At 50.2% G+C, this 10,038-nt stretch overlaps 1 long non-coding RNA gene across 2 annotated transcripts; it reads right to left on the bottom strand.

The window, feature by feature from the left end:
* Window positions 1-256: 256 nt before the first annotated feature.
* Window positions 257-2,405, bottom strand: LOC110525007 (uncharacterized). 2 transcript variants are annotated; one of them, XR_002473691.3, is made up of 5 exons: window positions 2,248-2,334; window positions 2,088-2,158; window positions 1,705-1,838; window positions 688-769; window positions 257-595 (listed from the first exon to the last, which is right to left on the bottom strand). It is a non-coding gene; the product is annotated as an uncharacterized LOC110525007 (long non-coding RNA). The 2 variants fall into 2 exon arrangements; XR_002473690.3 differs by having other exon boundaries at window positions 260-595; window positions 1,705-1,856; window positions 2,248-2,405.
* Window positions 2,406-10,038: the final 7,633 nt, after the last annotated feature.

The following is a 10,038-nucleotide window of genomic DNA, read 5'->3' as shown; positions in this document are numbered from 1 at the left end:
TTGTAAATGAGAACTTGTTCTCAACTTGCCTACCTGGTTAAATAAAGGTGAAATAAAATAATACATTTAAAAAAGGGTGTGTGACATGTGTGATTCTCCACAACATTAGAGAACAATGTCCTACTCAATCAGTGAATGATCCTGACCACCCCGCTGACGCACGAGATGGAAGAGCAGTCAGAGGCACAATATGCTGCCATCATTTCTGATTGACCCATCACCTCCCCAGTGTCAAATAAAGACAGTATTCCTTTTTATGAAGTCTTTATTTTCTGCAAGTACAAATGCAGTACAGTAGTTAATATTTTTTATGTTGCTCAAACAAAACTGATGTTCTAGCAGTTGTATTTCTATTTTTATCTTTTACATCTGCAGCCTTGGTCAATTTCTAGATTTCATTTTTCAATTTGTTTCTCTAAGTACACCTTGCACAGTGGTTTCACACAAGAGCTATAGGAACACAAAAAAATGACAGTACGTTTCAGTGCCAGGTCTACTTGGGTTCATTGTAAGTCATGGGCCAATGCTGAACAACATCTTGTTGAATTTTGGAGGTGGATGGACCCTCTTCCTCATTGTAATTTACAGAATTGCTCTGTTAAAGAAAAATAAGGTGCAAGTTAAATTATGGTAGAACACTATCAACAGTTAACTGTTATTTAAGGTGTAAACCTCAATAGGCCTCACTGTATTTTCCCCCTCTTTGTTGCAGCTGACAAGGTGTCTTCATCATCCTCCTGTAATGAAAATGAACCATTTTGGGGTTGTACTGTTGGGGAATAATCAGAATTAGTTGGTAACATAGGCAAGATGTTTTATAGTTATCATATGTTTGTAAGTTACTTCATCAGAATTTTTATTTTTGTATAATACTGTGGCCGGGTTTGCCGTCATCTGTTCTGTCAGGACTAAGTTACTTGGGCCGCAGAGAGGGGAGAGGTCAAGCGTGTATCTCTTGGCTCCACAATGTCTGTGTGCCAGTCAATGTGTCTGTGATCTTGTCAAGGAGGGGTGGATTTGATATATGCCTGTTGATATGAGGATTTGTTTTATGGTTCTGAGTTTGAGGAAAGAACATAGTTTAGGAGACAAAGCTGAACGATAAATTATGGCCAATGCTGTCTGGCTGTGTGTCTGTTATAAAGGATCTCAGTTGCAATGTGTAAGGGACTCAGAATTCATTTATAGACACTGAATTGATCTGAGAGTCACAGGGTTGTGATGGAGCTCATATAATTAAATATTGACTTAAATATGCTCTCATGATTTGGTAAATACAGGACATTTCCACGACAGTACTCTAACCCATTATGAAAAATCTGGGGAGTATTAAGAGTACTTAAAACTGCATGGAGGTCAGTTATGGCAGAAGGCTCCACCAGACATTACACCATCAGTAACTGGTAGAAGATTAGACAGTTAAATAATAACTTTACCCAGAAGTGCCCCACCTAATTTGAATTTAGTTTACAACAGTGTGCAGGCCACATCAACTTTCCAAATATATAACGCTGAGTCACCTTAAAATGGATTATGATCTGAAGGACAACTAAGAATCTGAAAAAGTAACAGCAGTCAATTACAAAGAATTGTACCGATACAAGAAACTCAGTGTGTCAAGTTGTCTAAGATGGGTGGGAGCGTCACTGAGGTAACACTGGCAAAAGGATGAATGTACATATACCGTTAATTTGAATAACTAACCTTTTATGTAGGCCTTTCTGGGGGGTGGTTGGGTCAGATGAGCTTCCTCCAGAGACGCCTTCAGCAATAGGTCACCCACTGTTTTGATTGAGGGCCCCCACCGGTTTTCCGTCCCTCAGCCTTTTTTGTATTGGCTATAATGGAGGTCAAATCTGTCCAGTAAGCACATAGTTGGAGACTTGTATGTATAAAGGCATTTAGGTGTTACTTTTAACTAGACAATATTAAATACTTGGTGTTGAGTTGGCTGAAAATTTTACTTTTTTTGCTTAGAAAATGTCAAACTACTTAAATATATCAAATGTTGAATGTAATCTCTGAATGCTGTTTAATTTGGTAGGGTAGGCTAAACATCAATTGCTTGTAATGAAATTACACCTTACCGGTTTGAAGGAAATTTTTATATTTCATATTCAGTTGCTGCCATGTACATTTTGTGCCTGTTGGGTTGCACCTGCATAAATGTTAACACACACACACAATAAATGATGAATAAGTGGAACACTCGAGATAAAAAATAAAAACAATTCAATGAACACTCACGCATTGACTCGGTCAGGAATTTTCTGCCACGCCAGCTCACATTCTTTTTCTGCTGCTACTGTATTGTTTTTTCTTAAATATATACTCATATTCCACATACACATTCATTAATATATAACTCCACTGGGGAGAAGTAGGAGGTTTGAGCCCTTTTCTCTCCTGTTTCCATGATGAATCATGTTATCTGCGTTCTATTGACCAGGGCTTTTTATCTCCTCATGTGTGTACTTTACTCAGGGTTAACTTAACTCAGAGTTGATTGAACTAATTGTTATCACCTGTTCTGAAACTGAAAACTCTTGAGTTTGACAGCTCAGAGTTAGTCAACCCAGAGTTCAGGTTTAAACCTGCTTTCTGAAACAGGGCTCTGATCTTCTGTTGTCTATCGATGGAACTATTCCACTGCAACACCAGGCTGGAGCTAGCATACCCATAGAAAACTGTTCATTAGTCTATTCAAACAGACCCCATTTCAAAGGAAACAAGCACTCATTAATATCAGATGTGGCCAATTTAAGTGTGATCACACCTGAACACACTTAAAGCTACAATCACTTTTTGGGCGACCTGACCAAATTCGCATAGAAATGTGTATTAAAAATGTGTGATCTGTCATTGTCATTGAAAGCCAGTCTTAGAAGTGGTAGATCTGTTCTATGTAAGCAATTTCATGCTTAAATTTAGTTTTTTAGTCTTTTACTTTCAGTTTTGAACTCCAGCTTCAAACAGCTAAAAATACAATATTTTTGGTTATGGAAAATCTATTTCACAGCGGTTTAGATGGTACAATGATCCTCTACACAATCACTGCTTGTTTTGTCACATACACTATTAGAATTTTAGCAACCTGGAAATGGCAGGGTGATATCTGCATGGTATATGGTATTTTTACCTAGATAGAGGATAGAGAGAGTTTTGTTGAAGCTGAGAATGGAATGTATCTGTCCTATTATTTTTTAGAACGTTCTTTGAACGTTACTATTGTTTTCTTGTCTTCTGAGAATGGAATTTATGTTTTTAAATAATATTCTTAGAATGTTCTCTGAATGTTACTCAAGTGTTCTGAAATTCCCACAGAAGAATGTTCTCTGAACATTTTGAGAGCACGACTATCTATTGAATCACGAGGAAACCAGTAGAAAAAGTTTTGCAGAAGTACTGACATTCCCACAGAAGAACGTTTCTTAACATCTGAATGCAAAATAATCATAGGACAAACTCACTCTCACCCAGCTCTCAGAAACATATGGCTCTCAGAATGTTATGTGCCAGCTGGTTATGGTTAATGTGATATGAGGGATGATGGTCTTTACAAAAATCAGTGACATTGCTATCATGCTTTATGGCTGTTGTCATCAGGTGTTACAAATAGTAGACTACAAATATCTGTTGAGCTTGAGGATTCTTTTTTGAATTTGCATTGATATTGTGCTCCTCGTCTTTCCTTAAAAAAAAGCTGCCATCTTAGTGAGTTTCTCTTTCATTGTTTTTGACAATTTGAGCTTCCCCATTCTCTTTGACCATGCCTGAGTGGATGTTTCCCGATTTGACTAACAAAGCATAAATGTAATGTAGTCATGGGAACCGGGAAGCTGCTGCCTGAGCATCTGTGTGTCATCTCATTTAACCCGTGCTTTGATCTGATAGTACTGCAAACTCCCCCTCTAGTCATCCTTCTAATGACCATGTCAATACACATTAGCTAAATGTCTGAGTACCATGTCGTTTAGGTTATGGCCATGCACTTAATTACATAGGCCTGAACATTAGGCATCAAAAACATGCTCTATCTAAAAAATGTATTTGACAAACTATGCTGTTGAGGTTCAGACACCACATTTTCAGTCCTCAATGTCTGACGTGATTATGTTTACTGCCATCATCTAGACAATGTTTTGTTTCAAATAACCCCTCAGCAGCAACTAGGCTAGTCCACCATACTTTCTCAGACACTAGGCTGTTTTATCAATTTAACTTTAGAGTGCCGTAGATCTGTAGAAGCATGGAGGAGCTAAAAGGCCAAGTGTGATTAATTTTGACAGGAAGTGCAGGCCAGGTGTGAGGTGACATCGAATACCTTTCTCACCCGCTCGGCGGGATGTGATTGGCCTAGTGGCATACACTGTGCGACGGCCACATGCTAAGTTGGAGGAAGCTGCCTCAAGACATTGATCTTAGGGCAGTTTTGTGTCTTTCTCCCGAATGGTTAAGAATAGGATTTGGGTAGGTAAGCTGTTCTTTAATCTTCAACTTTTACCCGGAGTGACAGGCTTCAGAAGTGGGCGGTGGCCTCCTGTGGCGCTCCTCTCACCACTTCCTGTTGTGCCCTCTGGGCTTCTGTCTACCATGACCTTTCTTCCCACCACCACAATGTTGCTGCTCTGTCTGAGAGCTACTGACACACATACAGCATTAAGCATGTCTTGGTGTCACCACTTCTCTCTTTTCATTGCTAAAGGTTCATTGCTAAAGGTTCTCTCTCTCTTTGACTCAATTTCTCTGTATCCCTCGTTCTCTCATCTCTCATTCCCCCTCAGAGCGAGAGAGAGTAAGTACTGGGTGACACTTTTTGGAGAAATGTCTTTTGGTCTGATGAAACAAAAATAGAACTGTTTGGCCATGATGACCATCGTTATGTTTGGAGGAAAAAGGGGGGCGCTTGCAAGCCGAAGAACACCATCCCAACCCTGATGCACGGGGGTGGCAGCATCATGTTGGGGGGTGCTTTGCTGTAGGAGGGACTGGTGCACTTTACAAAATAGACGGCATCAAGAGGATGGAAAATTATGTGGCTATATTAAAGCAACATCTCAAGACATCATTCAGGAAATTAAAGCTTGTTCGCAAATGGGTCTTCCAAATGGACAATGACTCCAAGCATACTTCCAAAATTGTGGTAAAATGGCTTAAAGACAACAAAGTCAATGTATTGGAGTGGCCATCACAAAGACCTGACGTCAATCCTATAGAACATTTGTGGGCAGAAATGAAAAGCGTGTGCGAGCAAGGAGGCCTACAAACCTGACTCAGTTACACAAGCTCTGTCAGGAGGAATGGGCCAAAATTCCCCAAATGTATTGTGGGATGCTTGTGGAAGGCTACCTGAAATGTTTGACTCAAGTTAAACAATTTAAAGGCAATGCTACCAAGTACTAATTGAGTGTATGTAAACTTCTGACCTACTGGGAATGTGATGAAATAAATAAAAGCTGAAATAAATAATTCTCTCTACTATTATTCTGACATTTCACATTCTTAAAGTAAAGTGGTGATCCTAACTGACCTAAAACAGGAAATTTTTACTTGGAGTAAATGTCAGTAATTGTGAAAAACTGAGTTTAAATGTATTTGGCTAAGGTGTATGTAAACTTCCGACTTTAACTGTATGTTTCCAGTGCGTGGTGGCCTTCTGTCGAGCCTCCTGCTGTCTCCCAGTGCTAGCCCCCCACTGTCTAGTCTCCTGATTTGTATTCCCTTATAGTCTAGCCAGTGCTGTCTAGCCCCTTTCTGTCTATACCCCTGCTGTCTCCCAGTTCTAGCCACCTGCTATCTAGCCTCCTGCTGTCTAGCCCCCCGCTGTCTCCCAGTGCTAGCCCCCTGCTGTCTAGCCCCCTGTTTTCTAGCCCCCTGATTTCTAGCCCCCTGCTGTCTACCGCCCTGCTTTCTCCCAGTGCTGTCTAGCCCCCTGCTGTCTATCCCCCTTCTGTATCCCAGTGCAATCTAGCCCTCTGCTGTTTCGCCTCCTGCTGTCTCACCCCCTGCTGTCTCACCCACTATTCTCTCCCTCTGCTGTCTCGCCCCCTGCCGTGTCGCCCCTGCCGTCTAGACCCCTGCTGTCTCGCACCCTTGCCGTCTCGACCCCTGCCGTCTAGCCCCCTGACGTCTCGCCCCCTGCCGTCTAGCTCCCTGCCGTCTCGCCCCCTGCTGTCTAGCCCCCTGCTATCTTGCCCCCTGCAGTCTAGCCCTCTGCTGTCTCATCCCCTGCTGTCTAGCCCCCTGCTGTCTAGCCTGCTGCTGTCTCGTCCCCTGCTGTCTCTCCCCCTGCTGTCTAGCCCCCTGCTGTCTCGCCCCCTGCTGTCTAGCCCCCTGCGGTCTTATCCCCTGCTGTCCTATCCCCCTGCTGTCTCGTCCCCTGCTGTCTCGTCCCCTGCTGTCTAGCCCCCTGCTGTCTAGCCCCCTGCCGTCTCGCCCCCTGCCGTCTCGCCCCCTACCGTCTAGCCCCCTGCTGTCTAGCCCTCTGCTGTCTTGCCCCCCGCTGTCTCGCCCCCTGCTGTCTCGTCCCCTGGAGTCTAGCCCCCTGCTGTCTAGCCCCCTGCTGTCTCGCCCCCTGCTGTCTCGCTGCCTGCTGTCTCGCCCCCTGCTGTCTCGTCCCCTGGAGTCTAGTCCACTGCTGTCTCGTCCCCTGCTGTCTCGTCCCCTGCTGTCCTATCCCTCTGCTGTCTAGCCCCCTGCTGTCTCGTCCCCTGCTGTCTCGTCCTCTGCTGTCTCGCCCCCTGCTGTCTAGCCCCTGCTGTCTAGCCCCCTGCTGTCTCGTCCCCTGCTCTCTAGCCCCCTGCTGTCTAGCCCCCGCTGTCTCGCCCCCTGCCGTCTAGCCCCCTGCCGTCTAGCCTCCTACTGTCTAGCCCCCCGCTGTCTCGCCCCTTGCTATCTCGCCCCCTGCTGTCTCGTCCCCTGCTGTCTCGCCCCCTGCTGTCTCGCCCCCTATTGTCTAGTCCCCTGCTGTCTAGCCCCCTGCTGTCTCGTCCCCTGCTGTCTAGCCCCCTGCTGTCTAGCCCCCTGCTGTCTCGCCCCCTGCTGTCTCGCCCCCTGCTGTCTCGTCCCCTGCTGTCTCGCCCCCTATTGTCTAGCCCCCTGCTGTCTAGCCCCCTGCTGTCTAGCCCAGTGCTATCCCCCTGCTGTCTAGCCCAGTGCTAGCCCCCTGCTGTCTAGCCCCCTGTTTTCTAGCCCCCTGAGTTCTCCCACCTGCTGTATTGCCCCCTGAATCTCTAGCCAACTGCTGTCTATCCCCCTTCTGTATCCTAGTGCTGTGTAGCCCTCAGCTGTCTTGCCCCCTGCTTTCTCACCACCTGCTGTCTCACCACCTGCTGTCTCACCCACTGCTATCTTGCCCTCTGCCGTCTAGACCCCTGCCGACTCGCCCCCTACCGTCTTGCCCCCTGCCGTCTCGCCCCTACTGTCTAGCCCCCCGCTGTCTCGCCCCTTGCTATCTCACCCCTGCTGTCTCGTCCCCTGCTGTCTCGCCCCCTGCTGTCTCACCCCCTATTGTCTCGTCCCCTGCTGTCTAGCCCCCTGCTGTCTAGTCCCCTGCTGTCTAGCCCCCTGCTGTATAGCCCCCTGCTGTCTAGCCCAGTGCTATCCCCCTGCTGTCTAGCCCTCAGCTGTCTTGCCCCCTGCTGTCTCACCACCTGCTGTCTCACCACCTGCTGTCTCACCCACTGCTATCTTGCCCTCTGCCGTCTAGAACCCTGCCGACTCGCCCCCTACCGTCTTGCCCCCTGCCGTCTCGCCCCTGCTGTCTAGCCCCCTGCTGTCTCACCCCCTATTGTCGAGCCCCCTGCTGTCTCGCCCTCTGCTGTCTAGCCCCCTGCTGTCTCGTCCCCTGCTGTCTAGCCCCTGCCGTCTCACCCCCTGCTGTCTAGCCCCCTGCCGTCTCATCCCCTGCTGTCCTATCCCCCTGCTGTCTCGCCCCCTGCTGTCTCATCCCCTGGAGTCTAGCCCCCTGCTGTCTCGTCCCCTGCTGTCTCATCCCATGCTGTCTCGCCCCCTGCTGTCTAGCCCCCTGCTGTCTAGCCCCCTGCTGTCTCGTCCCCTGCTGTCTCGTCCCCTGCTGTCTCAACCCCTGCTGTCTAGTCCACTGCTGTCTAGCCCCCTGCTGTCTCGTTTCCTGCTGTCTAGCCCCCTGCTGTCTAGCCCCCTGCTGTCTAGCCCCCTGCTGTCTCTCCCCCTGCTGTCTCGTCCCCTGCTGTCTCTTCCCCTGCTGTCTAGCCCCCTGCTGTCTAGTCCCCTGCTGTCTAGCCCCCTGCTGTCTCGTCCCCTGCTGTCTCGTCGCCTGGATTCTAGTCCCCTGCTGTCTCGCCCTCTGCTGTCTCGTCCCCTGCTGTCTCGCCCCCTGGTGTCTAGCCCCCTGCTGTCTAGCCCCCCGCTGTCTAGCCCAGTGCTAGCTCCCTGCTGTCTAGCCCACTGCTAGCCCCCTGCTGTCTAGCCACCCACTGTCTCACCCCCTGCCGTCTCACCCCCTGTTGTCTCACCCCTGCTATGTCGTCCACCCTGCTGTCTATCCCCCTGCTGTCTAGCCCCCTGCTGTCTATCCCCCTGCTGTCTCGTCCCCTGCTGTCTCTTCCCCTGCTATCTCGTCCTCTGCTGTCTCGTCCCCTGCTGTCTCGCCCCTGCCGTCTCACCCACTGCTGTCTCGTCCCCTGCTGTCTCGTCCCCTGCTGTCTCGTCCCCTGCTGTCTAGTCCCCTGCTGTCTAGTCCCCTGCTGTCTAGCCCCCTGCTGTCTCGTCCCCTGCTGTCTCGTCGCCTGGAGTCTAGTCCCCTGCTGTCTCGCCCCCTGCTGTCTCATCCCCTGCTGTCTCGCCCCCTGGTGTCTAGCCCCCTGCTGTCTAGCCCCCTGCTGTCTAGCCCAGTGCTAGCCCCCTGCTGTCTAGCCCACTGCTAGCCCCCTGCTGTCTAGCCACCCACTGTCTCACCCCCTGCCGTCTCACCCCCTGTTGTCTCACCCCCTGCTATGTCGTCCCCCCTGCTGTCTATCCCCCTGCTGTCTATCCCCCTGCTGTCTAGCCCCCTGCTGTCTCGTCCCCTGCTGTCTCTTCCCCTGCTATCTCGTCCTCTGCTGTCTCGTCCCCTGCTGTCTCGCCCCTGCCGTCTCACCCACTGCTGTCTCGTCCCCTGCTGTCTCGTCCCCTGCTGTCTAGCCCCCTGCTGTCTAGCCCAGTGCTAGCCCCCTGCTATCTAGCCCCCTGTTTTCTAGCCCCCTGAGTTCATCCCCCTGCTGTATAGCCCCCTGATTTCTAGCCCCCTTCTGTATCCCCCTCACCCACTGCTATCTTGCCCTCTGCCGTCTAGACCCCTGTCGACTCGCCCCCTACCGTCTTGCACACTGCCGTCTCGCCCCTGCTGTCTCGCCCCCTGCTGTCTCGCCCTCTGCTCTCTAGCCCCCTGCTGTCTCGCCCCTGCTGTCTAGCCCCCTGCTGTCTCGCCCCCTGTTGTCTATGCCCTGCTGTCTCGCACCCTGCTGTCTCGTACCCTGTTGTCTAGCCCCCTGCTGCCTCGCACCCTGCTGTCTAGCCCACTGCTAGCCCCCTGCTGTCTAGCCACCCACTGTCTCACCCCCTGCCGTCTCACCCCCTGTTGTCTCACCCCCTGCTATGTCGTCCCCCCTGCTGTCTATCCCCCTGCTGTCTATCCCCCTGCTGTCTAGCCCCCTGCTGTCTCGTCCCCTGCTGTCTCTTCCCCTGCTATCTCGTCCTCTGCTGTCTCGTCCCCTGCTGTCTCGCCCCTGCCGTCTCACCCACTGCTGTCTCGTCCCCTGCTGTCTCGTCCCCTGCTGTCTCGTCCCCTGCTGTCTAGTCCCCTGCTGTCTAGTCCCCTGCTGTCTAGCCCCCTGCTGTCTCGTCCCCTGCTGTCTCGTCGCCTGGAGTCTAGTCCCCTGCTGTCTCGCCCCCTGCTGTCTCATCCCCTGCTGTCTCGCCCCCTGGTGTCTAGCCCCCTGCTGTCTAGCCCCCTGCTGTCTAGCCCAGTGCTAGCCCCCTGCTGTCTAGCCCACTGCTAGCCCCCTGCTGTCTAACCAC

Source organism: Oncorhynchus mykiss, chromosome 6 (assembly GCF_057628025.1).
Source record: "Oncorhynchus mykiss isolate SJ-2025 chromosome 6, ASM5762802v1, whole genome shotgun sequence".
NCBI lineage: Eukaryota > Metazoa > Chordata > Actinopteri > Salmoniformes > Salmonidae > Oncorhynchus > Oncorhynchus mykiss.
Note: the sequence above shows the minus strand (reverse complement) of the source record. Positions and strands in the feature narration are given on the sequence as shown.